The sequence below is a fragment of the Carlito syrichta genome, unplaced genomic scaffold, assembly GCF_000164805.1.
Source record: "Carlito syrichta isolate Samal-C Ts95f unplaced genomic scaffold, Tarsius_syrichta-2.0.1 Scaffold302965, whole genome shotgun sequence".
Lineage (NCBI taxonomy): Eukaryota > Metazoa > Chordata > Mammalia > Primates > Tarsiidae > Carlito > Carlito syrichta.
In genome coordinates, this window is record NW_007247061.1 from 181,390 (window position 1) to 197,620 (window position 16,231).

Below are 16,231 nucleotides of genomic sequence, written 5' to 3' on the forward strand. Positions count from 1 at the left end.
GCCATCTTAACAATGTTGATTCTTCCTATCCATAAGCATGGAATATTTTCCTATTTGTTTGTTTCTTCATGGATTTCTTTGAGCGGTGTTTTGTAGTTTTTATTGTAAAGGTCTTTCACTGTCTGGTTAGGAAGATGCCAAGGTATTTCATTTATTTGTGTGTGGCTATTGTGAATGGGATTGGGCTTTTTATTTGGTCTCTACCTATTTGTTGTTGGTGCATAAAAATGCAACTGTCTTTTGTTTTAGAGTCCATAATACTCAGTGATCTATCACAAAAACAAAGAACAGAGCACCGCATGTTCTCACTCTTAAGTGGACATTTACCCTAATACTATGAGAAAGAGACTGACATTATTGGGTTATTGACAGGGTAGAGGAAGGAGAAACAACCTCAGTGATGGTACCTGATCTCAAACCAGGCAAAGTAGAGACTAAAGGGAGGCCCAAAATTTACCTGTACGACGTCCACTTGTATACCTAACCCTTAATTTTGCTCCACATCTGTTTTTAGATTAGAAAATACAGTTTATTTGAAAGCAAATGAGAGAGCCAGGGAGGGAAAGAGAGAGATTCACCTCCCCAAGGTAGGGGAGGAGGTCCAAAGCCAGGAAGCATGGCCACAGCCAAAGCTCAAAGAACACATGTCCACACCAGAGTCTAACAAGGCAATGGCCCCACCCCACATCTTTAAAATAAACATATTTTTAAAAAAATCATTCATCTCTAATATATAGCAAGAGAAAACCAAACGTACTTAAAAATTAAGCTGCAGCTCCTAGATTTCTTCCTCTTTCTTTAGATGTGTAATAAAGTCTTTCTCCTTAAGGGTAGCAACAAATGTTTCTGAGGATAACTTTATTTAAGATGATAAACTGATGATTTAAAAAAGAATCAAAATATGTGTGGGGTATGTGTAAATACAGGAGAAAAAAATTATCAAGATAATTAAAACTATATTTTTAAGAGAGCTAGAGAGAGAGAAGGGATGGGGAAGGGAGAAAGGAAGAGATGCTCTTTAACATCTTTGGTTATCAAGCCTTCTAGGCAATAACCACAAGAAAAACATCCAAGGCTCTGGGTTGAATTGACTTGTGAATTGGGGCTTAGTATTTCAATTTTCTCTCTCCTACTAGCTCAATATATAACTTAGGCAAACCATATAATCTTCCTTGTGCTTCTGTATGTGAACTGGATTCTACTCAAAGGGTAATTGGCTTTTCAACAAGGAACCATACAGTATTGCACTTTCAGAAAGATAGAGAAAGTAGCAAGGTTCATCTACAAATTTCTTATTTCAATAAAAATAAAACTCTGTTTTTAACTCTGCTTATAATTCTTGTTGGCAAGAAATATAAAAAAGGCACTGTAGCTTCATGCACTGTTTACACAAAACACAATGGCATTTTACAAAGAAAAAATGTTGCTTTAGCTGTTAATTTCTTATTAAGTCTTCAATGCACACTACCATCAAAAGAATGTGGAATGAATGAAATGAAATTTATGGTCTCTCCCAAAATGGAAGAGTCTACGATTGTGAACTAGGTTATGCAAAATGTGAAAGACAATCTCACATTTAAAAATGCTGAAAGTTTTTACTACAGAAAATATTTTAAAAGATATTTATTTGACAAAAAAAAGAAAAAAATGTATGCTCTAAAACATCCATGGAATGTTTATGAAAATTGATTATATCCTAGATCATATAGGTCATAAGGAAAGCTTCAGTTGCAAACAGTAGGAATTATTCATACTAGGGGTAACCCCCAAAAAATGGAATTGTTTTTTGGGTCCCTTGTAGTACAGGCTTCCCCCACTAGGTAAGTGTTCTAGGAACCCATCAGCATCAGTATACCAAGTAGTGTTGTTGTGAGAGGCTAAGTTCAGCTTCAGTAAATTTTTTTTGGAGATTCTTTCAATATGTTTTTTGCCCATTTCATTATGGGTGATTTACAAGTGCACCTGCCCACACCACACTGAGTATTCAGCAGTTTTTGATAGGAAACAGAATGACCCCCATGCTCCATCTCCCTATTCACCCATGCCCCATCTCCCTATTCGCCCTCACCAACTTTTTTTTTTTGAGTTGGAATCTCACTCTGTTGCCCAGACTGCAGTGCAGTGGCATGCTTGAGGTCACCACACAGCAGCCTCGGCTTGCTGGGCTAAGGTGATCTTTCTGCCTCAGCTTTCCAAGTAGCTGAAACTACAGGCACATGCCACCATGCCTGGCTAAGTTTTTGGTTTATAGTAGAGATGAGGTCTCACCAAGTTGCCCAGGCTGGTCTCAAACCTGTGAGTTTAGTCGATTCTCTCACCTCAGCTTCCTAAAGTGCTGGGATTATAGGCGTGAGCCACTGTGCCCGGCCCTCAACAACTATTTTTGGTTTCCCCATATTAAAAATAATTTCAAAGGGAAACATTTTTGCCTATATGGAAGAAGTGAAACAAAAAAGGAGAGAAACTAAAAGGCTTAAATTTTTTTTTTTTTTGAGTTGGAGTCTCACTCTGTCACCCAGACTGGAGTGCAGTGGCCGCTCCCGGCCACCGCAGCCTCGACCTGCTGGGCTCCGGCGATCCTTCCGCCTCAGCCTTCCAAGTAGCCAGAATTACAGGCATGCGCTACCATGCCCGACTGATTTTTTTTTTTATTTATTGTAGAGATGAGGTATCACTGCCCAGGCGGGTCTCGAACCCGCGGGCTCAGGCAATCCACTCACCTCAGCCTCCCAAAGGCACGGGATTACAGGTTGAGCCACCGAGCCTGACAGGCTTTAAAATTGATGAGTTCAAAAACTGTTTTGAGCAGTGGAAAAAGTATTACATCAAATGGAGAGTACTTTGAAGATGATTGAAGTTTAAGCATATAACAATAAATACACAGTTTTTTATAAATGAATTTCCATTTTGGGGGATCGCCTCTTGTATGACATGACAAAAATTAAAATTATCAAAAAATGTAAACAGTAGAAAATAAACAGGATGAAGAATAACCAACATGAGATAAAAATTTAAAACTGCTATGGTAAATCTAATGCAAATGCATTTGAAATTCTCATTGAAATGGATAATTTTCTGTTTAAAAGAATTATCTAAAGCAAAAATGGAAAATTAAACCGTCGATTGCATAAGAATTTTTTAAAGTATTAAGCACATTTCTTCCAAAGACAACTAAACCTGATGTAGTTATTATAATTTTCAATCAACATACAATTCCCATTTTTCATAGTTTCTCTTAAAATCCAGATATGGAGATAAGCTTCTAATTTATTTTGTAATGCATTTTTTTTGAGCCAAGGTCTCACTCTGTCACTCACACTGGAGTGCAGTGGCACAATCATGGCTCTCCATAGCCTCTACCTCCTGGTCTCACCATTTTTTTCACCTCAACCTCCTGAATAGCTGGGACTACATGCACACACCACCTTGCCCAGCATATTTATTTATTTATTTTTGGTGGAGACGAGATCCTGCTGTGTTGTCTAGGCTGGTCTTGAACTCCGGTTCTCAAGCAATCCTTCCACCTTTGCCTCCCAAATTCTGTGATTACAGGCATGAGCCACTGCATCCGGCCTGCTATAATGCAATTTTTATTCCTTTTAAGAAACCTAAAAAATAGATTAATGTCATCTATAAATATAGAGTCATAAAATGTAATGAAATACTGACAAATATAATTCAGCAATGCATTAATTTCCTAGCATTGCCATATATAAGCAGTAATTTTATAGAAAAATTTATTTAAGCATAATTTTAGTGTAGTTTCAGGAATATTAGGAAAGCTCAAAATAAAGTTTTTTTCAATTATAAATAAATTCTTCTGCCCAAACAGAAAATTAAATTAACTTCAGGGAGAAAATTTAAACACTTGTCAATCTGTGAGGGATGGACCAATAAGGCAGTAAAAATTATCTGATTGTCTAAACTGATTATTACCAAATGATCAAAGAGGACAGAAAGCACATATATGTCATTTAATTATTACTGTTTGATCAGCAATAGAATTCCAGGGTTTGACTATTAAATCTCTCCAAAAATTGACTTGCAGAATGTCTTTAGCTACTTGACTACCTATATATGCTAGAATCATAGAAGATAGAGTTCAGTTGACAAAGTACATGATCAGTCTCTTCCAATTTGAGGAGTAAGACATATTTGCTAACAGTCTCTCCAGACAGTCCTCTGTCCAGGCTTAAGAACAAAACAGTTATATATATAGACAAGCAAAATTTAGTCAAAGCCCTGAAACACGAGCCAATGTTCATATTTTGGACATCTGGCTAATTTTTAAAACTAAGAACTATATCTTCTGGAAGGATAACTATATATTATGAAGTTATGAAGGATAACTTCATAATAAAATTAGCAGAACACCAAGAAATACAAGTCTTCACTTTATTGAATTAAAAAAGAAAATCTTTCTTTTTGCTACTCAAAACACATGAAGTGTTTGAAGGACAGGAATTTAGCCTGCGTTTTTATTTAGAAAGTCAAACGTACTTTAAACAAATGTTACTGAGTTTCTTTATATGCCATCTGCAAGCCTCAGAAATGAATCACTAGTTCCTGATACCCAGTGTGGCTATATTTGGATTTTTGACATATATCTAAAGACGACTTGGACACAGATTCCTTCCAACCACACACTCAAGGAGAGTGGCCAACTTCTCCCTGTGTTGGAAAACACACATACAAACCATAGAAGAGGCACATCAGAACAATAATAAGTTTTAAAATGATATAAGAAAGAGGAAGAGAGAGCAGTACACTTTGGGAAGAAATCAGTCTTAGTTTTTCTTTGTTTTTCCCTGATTTCTATCTCCTTTAGAATTCGTTTCAGTTCCCCAGTCTGGGTGCACAGAGGCTGTCTTGCTTGTCTCGGGTATCCTGACAGTCTCTGTCCTCTCATTCTTTTGTTCACTCACTCAAACAAACAGCATAGTGAAATAGAAATGTGACTTTGGAGCCAAACAGGTAGGCTTCAAGTCCTATTACTTTCACTTATCAGTTGTTTGACCTCGGGGAAGTAATTTTATCTCATTTAACTCTGAAACTCCATTTTATCATATATAAAGAGGAGCAACCAATATCTGCCTCCCAAGACTACTGTGAACATTAAATAAATATGACTATGGAATGATTGTAATCTGTAATTTGATATTTTAATAGTTTGTTTTATTGTTCACTTCATATTTACTGAGAGTATAATGCATGAAAGGCATCTTTCTAGATATTTAGGGAAGTAAAGTGAAATAAAACAATATATGCCTTTGAAGAACTTTACTAAAATCTGTATATTTTCTACCCTGCATCCTTCCATACACATGTTCTTATCAAAACTTACCTAGTCTATGTCCTATTCCCTCATGACTCTAATTTAAAATCTTCAATTTAACCAAATAATCTATAATAATGTGTTCATGTTTTCTGAGAATATCAAATTATGCTTTAGAATATATAGATATTTAAAATAGTCTTTGAAGACTATACGTCAAACAAAGGAATGGCTAATAGTGTGAATTGTAATTACTCCACCTTTTTGAAGTTCAGCTTTCTGTAAATCACATGTGGAAGTGGTTTTGTGTACTGACAATGTGTGGGATACCAGTCTTGCTAATATTTTAGTGCAATTAAAAAGATGATTTCTTTCGGGGAAAGTAATTTGACAAAATGTATCAAGAACTTAAAAATTTTCATACACTTTGACTTAGTAATTGTACTTTGAGGAATCTCCTAGTGAAATAAATTGGAAAAAAAATTGTTTTGACAAAACAGTTCCTTCTGGTGCTATTTATAATAGCAAACACTTGTACACAGTATAAATGCTAATAAAATAACAAAGGAATGATTTAATAAACTATACTATATCCATTTGATATAATGCTACAGAGACATTAAAACTGTTTTATGAATGTTTATAATGTAAGAAAACACTTATGTTACAATGTTGACTAGAATTAAATGTGAACTTAAATTTAATTTGAATATAAAATGAGTCAACTATCTAAAACAAATTCATAATATAAAAATATATTTTAAGTGTAACATTTACTTGTACCAGGTCTCTATTGAACACTTCCTATTTGCTAGATGTTTACTTGGCACTGGGCATATACAGATAAACAAGATTAAAAGCAAGAAGAGCAGAGAAAAAAACTATTTATTAATTGCGTGAAGTGTGATAAAAAGCAAAAAGAGTTAAGCAAAATAAAATATCTAGAATAAACTAACTTAAGAGAATAGGTGGTCAATGAAAGATTTGATGTAGCAATATTTCTCTTGAGACTTGAGTAATGTGAAGAGTCCAGTCATCAAAGACTACAGTAAAAACTGTTTAGATATAAGAGATGGCATGTACAAAGATTCTGAGAATTTTGACCCAACATGTTCATACAGCATGAGAGGCCCATGATGGAAGACGATAGTGAGCAATGGAAAAGTAGCATTTAATAGATATGGAGAGGTCATATAGCTAGCAGATAATAGAGCTAACCTTTACTTCCAAAGATTCTGAATATTTCATTTGTACTGGGTAATGATGACCTAAAAACTGGCATTTTTAAAATAGCACTTTAAACTTTTATAAAAGGCTGTCACATAAACTCATTTAGTCCTTTGTAAAGTCCTTAGAGATAAGTAGTGTTACTATTTTCATTTTGCTGATTATGTAAGTGAAGTAAACCCAGAATTAGAGAGCCAGTAAAAACTCAGACCTGGGTTATCCAACTCCTATACTATGGTTTTTTTTGATGATGTCACAGCCTGTGTTATTTGTTTTCACGTTTTGGGTTGCCTCAAAATGCAGCACATAATATATAATCATGTTCATATCTTACTGATACAGTCCAACCAGATGGTTTCATGCTCTCAACTTTCTTAAATGCTGTTTGGTCATTAAACCCTTAAAAAGAATATCTCTGCTGTGGTGATGGAGAAGTGTGGGAGTGTGTTTGCGTGTGCATGTATGTCTGTGAAAGAGAGAGTAAGAGACAGAAAGAGACACACATAGATAAAGAGATAGGGAGAGTCAGAAAACAAATCGAAGAAAGAGAATAAAGCACATGCAGACACAAAGGCACTATGGAACAAAGAATAAGACGAAAAAAGACTATGGAAGAAAACATCTAGAAATCAAAAAATGCACATTAAAATAATGACATACTTATTTGGGGGTGTTTGGAATTGACCCGGATTTTTTTTTTTTTTTTGAGTTGGAGTCTCACTCTGTCGCCCAGACTGGAGTGCAGTGGCCGCTCACGGCCACGGCAGCCTCGACCTGCTGGGCTCTGGCGATCCTTCCGCCTCAGCCTTCCAAGTAGCCGGAACTACAAGCATGCGCTACCATGCCCGGCTGATTTTTTGATTTATTGTAGAGATGAGGTCTCGCTGCCCAGGCAGGTCTCGAACCTGCGGGCTCCACTCGCCTCAGCCTCCCAAAGGTGCGGGATTATAGGCTGAGCCACCAAGCCTGGCATTGACTCGGATTTTTTAAGGAAAAAAATAAAACACTGATAAAACTGATCACAGAGTTCAAATTGGTATACTATCACAATCTCTATAACCATATTAGAGATTTTTTTCCAGGCTTTAACAACAATAGTTTAACATCAAGTTGACAGCAATAAAGCATCTGGTGGACTATATCGTTACCTAATTAGCAAAATGGAGGCAGTAAAAACATCTATCTTTAAAAACTTTAGTAAACATAACATGATTTTATGAGACAACCTTTTATAAAAGGTAAAGTGCCATAAAAATACTAGCTTTTGGAAGATAATTGTGCATTTCAAATGTCTCAGAGGAAAAAAAAAGAGTTTTTAGACTTGTGGCCCTGCATTCAACTTCTAGGAATGTAGTCTAAATAGACAATTAAAAATACAAACAGATTTAGTTGCAACAATGCTCATTACAGTACAGTTCATAACAAAATAATGGTGACAACGTAAGTAGTAACATAAATTGTGATCTACACAATCAAAATAATAAATATTATGTAGACATTTAATGGTGTTGTATATGATTATCTATACAGGGAGAGATACTCACAATATACTGTTAGTAAGACAAATAGATTACAAAACATTATTAAAATTATATTTCAAGTTTTAATGGTTTCCATGAATCTATGGTTAAAAAAAATTATGGTTGATTTATACTTTCTTTCTCTCTTCCCCCCTTGCTCTCTCTTTCTCTTTATTTCTCTCTCTCTCTTTCTTTCTGCTTGCCTTATTTTTTTTTAAATTTACTTTAAATATGTGGGGTACAATTCAGGGTTAAGTATACAAATGTTCATTATGCAGGTAGCCTTGTTGATGAGGTGTACTTCCCCTTCCTCTGGCAGTTTCTCACTATTGTCAATTCCTATTTTATAGTAATATGATAGTTGTTCAAGGTCCACTTGTAAGTGAGAATATGTGATACTCAGTTCTTTGTTTCTAGATCACCCAGTATTATAGCCTCCAAGACCATCAAAGTTGCTGAGAAGTTCATAATTTTGTTTTTCTTTATGGCTGCATAATATTTCATTGTGTACATGCACCACTATTTTTATCCAGTCCTCTTTCAATAGGCAGCACAGGTGGTTCTGTGTTTTTGCTATTGTAAATAATGCTGCAATAAACATGAGCGTGCAGGTATCTTTTTCATAGAGTGATTTGAGTTCCTCCAGGTATATTCTCAGTAGGGGGATTATGAGGCCATATGGGAGGATGATTTTTAGGTCTTTTAGAAATTGCCACAGTGTTTTCCACAGAAGTTGTACTAGTTTATGCTCCTGCCAACAGTGTAGAAGTGTTAACTTTTCACCACATCTTCTCCAGCATCTATTCAGTAAATGATGCTGGGAAAACTGACTGACCACATGCAGAAGATTGAAACAAGAACCCTACCTATCACCACATACAAAAATCAGCAATAAATGGATCAAAGACCTAAACATAAAACCTCAAAGTATAAGAACCTTAGAAAATGCAGGAGACACCCTTAAGGAAATTGGAACTGGCAAACAATTCCTAATCAAAACCCCAAGTGTCCATGCCATAAGAGATAACATAGATGACAAGTGGGACCTGATCAAACAGGAAAGTTTCTGCAAAACTAAAGAAACCACGAAGAGAGCAGGGAGACAGACCACAGACTGGGAAAAAATATATGCCAACTGTATATCTGACAAAGACCTAACATCTGAAATCTATAAGGAACTCAAACATGCTGAAAAGAAAAAAGCAAACAGTCCCATTACAAAGTGGGCAAAAGATATGAATAGACACTTCTCAAAAGAAGACATACAAGCAGCCAACAGATACATGAAATAATGCTTAGTCTCACTAGTCATCAAAGAGATGCAAATTAAAACCACACTGAGGGGGAGAGACTATCTTCCCAGGCTCTGCCTCACCAATGCAGCAGGGAGAGACTGTCAACTCTAGGCATTGCCTCACTACATCAGCACCTGATAAAGCACTGGCAGCAGGGACTGCAGAGGGAGTCCAGAGGCAGAGTCCCATGGAAGAGAACAAGAGAGACACCCCACCAACATCTTGAAGGTGGGGCAGGAAAGTACTCTGACTTGCTTGCCATGGAGCAACAGACCTGATCTCTGTGATTGGAGGATCAACTACTGAGAGATTCATTGTGACCCAGAGGGAATATCCTGAAAGCATGGACTTTGGAGGGACCTGATGAGTGTTGAGTCCCAGGTGCCCCCCCCCACTCTATTCCAGCCAGGACAAAGGGTTTGGCTAGAAAAGAACAATGAAGGACTTCAAAGAGATCAATGGTGAGTCTGGGGCTAACCTCAACTTCCTCCTCCCCAGCATCCTCTGAATGAGAGACCCACACAGCTGGGCCTTGGCTGAAAGGGACAAACCCAAGCGGAGCCTGGATTTCAGTTACAATAGGATAACTCCATTCCAGGATAAGCCTGGCTGGAGTAGCCCCTGCGAGTACATACCTGGGGAAGAGACAATTCCGAACCTGAACATGGCCACTGGAGGGGGTCTCCCTGACAATAGGAGAGTGGGAGGGAATGACTGCAGCCTCATCCACCTCCACTGCTCCTCCTCCTTCCCTGCTCTGGACACTGAAAAGAGAGTGAAAGAGGTGGCTCAGCAGGAGACACCAGATGAGAGGAACAATTACAAAGCCTGCCAAAAGAAGACAGGTTGTTTTTAATATTTAATTTTTAAAATTTTAAAAAATATTTTGGGCCTGTTTGTTTGTTAATCTATTTTAAACATATTTTTCCTTTGTGCATGAATGTGTATGTGAGGGTTTGATCTGCATTCCCCCAAATTTCCATTTCCTTTTCTGTTTCTTTCTTTTATTATTTGTTGTTTTTTGTCTATGTGTGTATGTGAATGATTGAGTGTTCATATTTCAATTTTGTTGTTGTTATTGGTTTGCTTTTGCTCTTTTGTTCTTCTGGGTTTCTTAATTTTCATTTTTTTATAGTTTAAGGTGTGTGTCAATATATGTGTGAGGGTTTGATCTGAATTCCTTTTTTTTCTGATCTTTCTGTTTTTCTTTTCCATTCACTTTGTGCTAAGGGTGTGCATGTGTGTTCAGTTTTCTAGGGTTTTGTTGTTACTGTTTGTTTTGTTTCACTTTATTACTATTCCAGTTTGTTTTGGGGTGTGTGTGTATGTCTGTGTGTGTGTGTGTGTTCAGTTGATTTTTAAATTGGTTTCTGATTTGCTTTGTCATATAGAGTGATAGTGGGGAGTACGTCTCAGGGAACACTTACCACAATAAGTGAACATGGTAATTAGCAAGTAGTCTCTAAATCCTAGCACCCCATCCCCTACTTGATTCTACTTTCAAAAACCACAAGAGACAGTAAAGCTTCCTACTCAGCATCCTATTTTAAAACAGAACAAATCCAGAGCACAGATCAGGGAAGAAAAGAGGGCTGAGCAAACATCACAAGTGAAAGCCTCTCCCACTGACACTGAAAAACAGAACTAAAGAGAAAAAAAGATATCTGTCACACACAAGGAAAAACAAAAGGAGAACACAGGCAATTTCAAGTATACCAAAGAAAAAACTCCTGAGAAATCAGACCATGGTGCCCAGACAATGGAAGCCACCAATGACTAGCCCCAGAATATGACAGGGATTAAGGAATGGATGGAAAGAGTGAATAAGACACAAGAAAGAAAAGATGCCACACAGACAGAATTTGTAACAGAGATTTTGGAAATAAAAATTTCACCCAGAAATTAAATAAAAAGATGACAATCATGGAAAGTAGACTTAATCTAACTGAAGAAAGAATCTCAGAACTTGAATACCAGAACATGAAATTAACCTGATCTGTAGAATACACAGAAAAAGACTCAGAAAGAAAGGACAAAGCCTACAAGAGATGTGTGATTATATCAAAAGGTCAAACATACACTTGATTGGTATTGCAGAAGAAAAAAGGAAAATGTAGAACAACATGGAGCAAGTATTCCAGGAGGCAATCCAAGAAAACTTTCCTCATCTCACCAGAGATAGACCAACCAAGCACAAGAGATACAGGTAACCCCCATAAGACATCAGATGAGAAGATGTACCCCTAGACATATAGTAATTCACCTACACAAAGTAAGTACAAAAGAAAAATACTAAAGAAAGCAAGAGAGAAAGGTCAGACTACTTCCAAGGGAAAACCAATCATAATAGCAACAGACCTGTTGAAGGAACACTACAAGCTAGAAGGGACTGGAGTCCAATATTCAAAGTCTTCAAAGATAAAAAATTTCAACACAGAATTTCCTTTCCAGCAAAGCTCAGCTTCATCAGCAATGGAAAATTAAAATCCTTCCCAGACATCCAACAACTAAGAGATTATGCAGCTTCCAGACCAGCTCTACAGAAGATGCTTGAAAAGGTATTAAGCACAGAAGAAAGAAAAAAAAAAAAAGAATGACCACACACTTCTCAAGAGGACAGCTGAGCACAGAATCAGGAGAGAATACAGTGGAACAAGAAACTTGAAAATACACACATACATTAACCCAAAGCCAAAAGAAAACCAGCAAACAAAGAAAATACTTTATAAGAACCTTGTGACAGGAATAAACAATCACATTTCAATAATCAGCCTGAATGTGAATGGACTAAATGCACCACTGAAAAGACACAGAATGACAAATTGGGTAAGAAACCATGTCCCAATTATTTGTTGCATCCAGGAAACTCATCTCAACACAAGGAATGCAAGCAGACTCAAAGTTAAAGGATAGAAAATGAGTTTCTAGGCAAATGGATCACAAAAGAAGGCAGGAGTCATGGTCTTAATATCAGACAAAACAACCTTTAAGCTATCAAAAATTTTTAAAGATGCAAAAGGACACGATATAATGATAAAAGGTTCAATCCATCAACAAAAAATATCCATCCTAAACATATATGCACCCAACATAGGAGCACTGGCATTTACAAAGCAACTGCTAGGTAAGCTAAAAGAAGATATTGACTCTAACACTATTATAACAGGGGACTTGAATATCCCACTACCAGCCCTAGATAGATCACTGAGGGAAAAAAATCAACAAGGAGATCCAGAACCTAAACTTGACACTTGATCAAATAGACTTAATAGATACCTACAGATTATTCCATCCAACAATCACAGAATATACATTCTACTCATCACCACATGGAATGTACTCCAAGATCAATCACATCCTTGGCCATAAATCAAGTATAAGCAGATCCATAAGGTTGAAACCTTACCATACATCTTCTCAGACCACAGTGGAATAAAAATAAAAATCAACACCAACAAAATTTCCCCAAAGCCCACAAAGACATGGACACTAAACAGCATAATGCTGAACAACTACTGGGTCAACACTGAAACCAAAGCAGAAATTAAAAGATTCCTGGAAACAGATGAAAATGAAAAAAAAATCTTACCAAAACCTCTGGAATGCCATGAAAATTGTTCTAAGAGGGGGCTTTATTTTTTGTTGTTGCAGTTTTGAGATTAAATTGAGGGGGAAGCTGTGATTCAAAATCTATCTGCAGATCACAGTATCCGCCAACAGATGTATGAATACCCTGGAACCTACTTTCCACTGCTTTACAATCTGTCCATGCAATGGGGGAATAGGTTTACTCCCTGAAAGCAAAATGTGGTAAGAAAAAGGAAAGGAATGGAACAGGGGAGGGGAGGAAGAGGAAAGTGGAGAGTGAGAAGAGTAAGAGGGAAAACAGATAAAAGTACCAACTAATAAATGAAAAGAGACACAAAGACAGAAAAGAGTCAGAAAAAAAGGCAACCTCCCAAAAAAAACCCCAAAACAAAAAACTAAAGCATACAGACAATCATATAGACACACAAGCCAATCAACCTCTTTATTGATACTATTCCCTTACACAAGCATGAAGTCGAAAGAATAAAAAAAATCAGTAAGCTAACAGAGGCAAAGCTAGTACTTAAATACTATCAATAACAGTAAGAAGAAAGAAAAAAGAGGAAAAAAAGAAAAAAAGTTAAGTAAAACAAACATACAAAGAATACAAATAGAAAAAATAAAAACAAGGGAACCAAGCATGCTCTTAGACCATTCCTCTAAGTCCAATGTTCTTTCAGCTCTGATCTCTAGTTCTCATTGCAGGCTGGTCAGATCTGATACCCCAGGCCTCCTGGTGGGGAAGGTCTGATCAGATCTCAGCTCAGTCAGCTTGCTGCCTGAGAAGTCTGCCATACAAATCTCAGCTGTATCCGATATAGCATATGATAGGGGTATCTGTCTCTCCCAGTTTGATTTTAATACCTTAGATCTCAAGCTGGAGGCAGATGGAGCTGGTGTGCTGGGTGGATCAATGCAGTCTCTGCGTGGTCTCGGGGCTCTAGCTGTTCTTCGACCCAACCGCCGGGCTGTACTGGGGGAGGCAGAGTGTGGGACAGGCAGGAGCTGCAGGTCGGTGAGGCACTGGGTGGCTCAGGCAGGACAGAGCTGTGTAGCAGGCGTGGGGCCCAGAGCTCCCTGGGCCAGGAATTGAGGACCTTCTTAGGCGAGGGGAGGGAACATTCACAGGAAGGAGTAGCAACAGCAACGGTGGCCTCTTCAGCAGTGTGGTACATGGAAAGAACTCCATGGCCAGGGATCTAGAGCCAATCCTGGCAGGGTAGTGACTGCGGGAGGGAGCAGCAGCGGTAGCAGTTGAGCCAGCAGTGCAGTGCCTGGAACCGAGGGCCTCCAGCCCACAGGCCAATGTGGCCAGTGACAGAGGTAGTGATGGTGGTGACAGCTGCAGTGGCGAACAGAGCAGTGCACAGGGCTGTTTTCTGCCAGCCCTCAGACCCCTGCAGTTGGCCAAAGAGCAGGTAGGCAGTGGCAGGAGCAGGATGCACCCAGGGGAGAGCAAGAGTCCCTATGGTCACTCGGCATGGCAGAGAGTCTCACAGATCAACCTGCCCCTTCTTCATCTTGCCAGAAATCCTCTAAGAGGGGACCTTATATCTCCACGAGCACACATCAAAAAAATGGAAAGATAACAAGTGGAGATCCTAACAAATTACCTAAGGGAGCTGGAAAGAGAAGACCACCAAAACCCCAACATTAGCAGAAGAATCCAAATCACCAAAATAAGGACCAAATACAGAACATAGAAGACAAAAGTATAATAGAAAACATCAACAAAACAAAAAGTTGGTTCTTTGAAATAATGAACAAGATTAATGGACCCCTAACCAGAATGACCAGAAAAAGAGAGAGAAAGCCCAAATAAACACAATCAGAAATGCAAAAGATCAAATCACAACTGACCCTGAAAAAAACAAAAGATTGTCAGAAATTACTATGTACACCTATATGGAAAAATTTTGATAATCAAAATGAAATGGAGGAATTTCTGACTCACATAACCTATCTGGATTGAAACAAGAAGACTTTGAGTCACTAAATAGACCAATAACAACCCAGGAAATTGACTGTATCATATGAAAACTATCTACAAAAAAAAAGTCCTGGACCAGATAGCTTTCCAGCAGAATTCTACAAAACGTACAAGGAGGAGCTGATACAAATCCTACTGAAAGCATTCCAGGCAATTGAGAAAGATGGAATTATCCCCAAATCATTTTATGAAGCTAATATCACATGGATATCCAAACCTGGTAAAGATCCAACAAAAAAGGAGACCTATAGTCCAATATCCCTTATGAACATAGATGCAAAAATCTTCAACAAGCTTCAAGCAAATCAGATGCAAAAACACATCTCAAAAATCATCCACCACGGCCAAGTAGGCTTCTTCCCCAGGATGCAGGACTGGTTCAACATTCACAAGACCATAAATGTCATTAAATACATCAACTGATGTAAAAACAAGAACTACATGATTATATCACTAGATGCAGAAAAAGTTTTTGATAAAATCCAGCATCCTTTCTTCATAAAAACATTCAAAGTCTTAGATATAGAAGGAACATACCTCAAAATAGTAAGTGTCATCTACTATAGGCACACATCTAACTTATTGCTAAATGGACAGAAACTGGAAACATCTCCCCTGAAAACTGGAAGAAGAAAAGGCTGTCCATTCTCAACTCTCTTGTTCAACATTGTGTTGGAAGTCCTAGCTCAGGCAATTAGACAAGAGAAGGAAATCAGGGGTATCCAAATAGGAAAAAAGGAAGTCAAGTTATCCCTCTTTGCTGCTGATATGATCCTGTACCTTGAAAATCTGAGAGGATCTGTCAAAAACCTGCTTGCACTGATAAAGGACATTGTCTAAGTCTCAGGGTGCAAAATAAATATGCAAAAGACAGTTGCATTTCTATATACCAATAACAAGTAGTCAGAGACCCAAATTAAAAGTGCAATCCCATTCACAATACACACACACACACACACACACACACACACACACACACACACACACAAATATCTCGGCATCTTCCTCACCAGAGAAGTGAAAGACCATTACAATGAAAACAACAAAACACTGCTCAAAGAAATCCAAGAAGACACATCAAATGGAAAAATATTCCATGCTCATGGATAGGAAGAATCAACATTGTTAAAATGTCCATCCTACAAAAGCTAATCTACAGATTCAATGCTATACCCATTAAGTTACCAACATTATTCGTCTCAGACCTGGAAATGACAATACAGAAATTCATATGGAAACATAAACAACCACGAATAGCCAAAACAATCCTTAGCAAAAAACAAAACAAAACAAAGCAAAACAAAAAAACCATGCAAGTGGTATCACACTTCCAGAC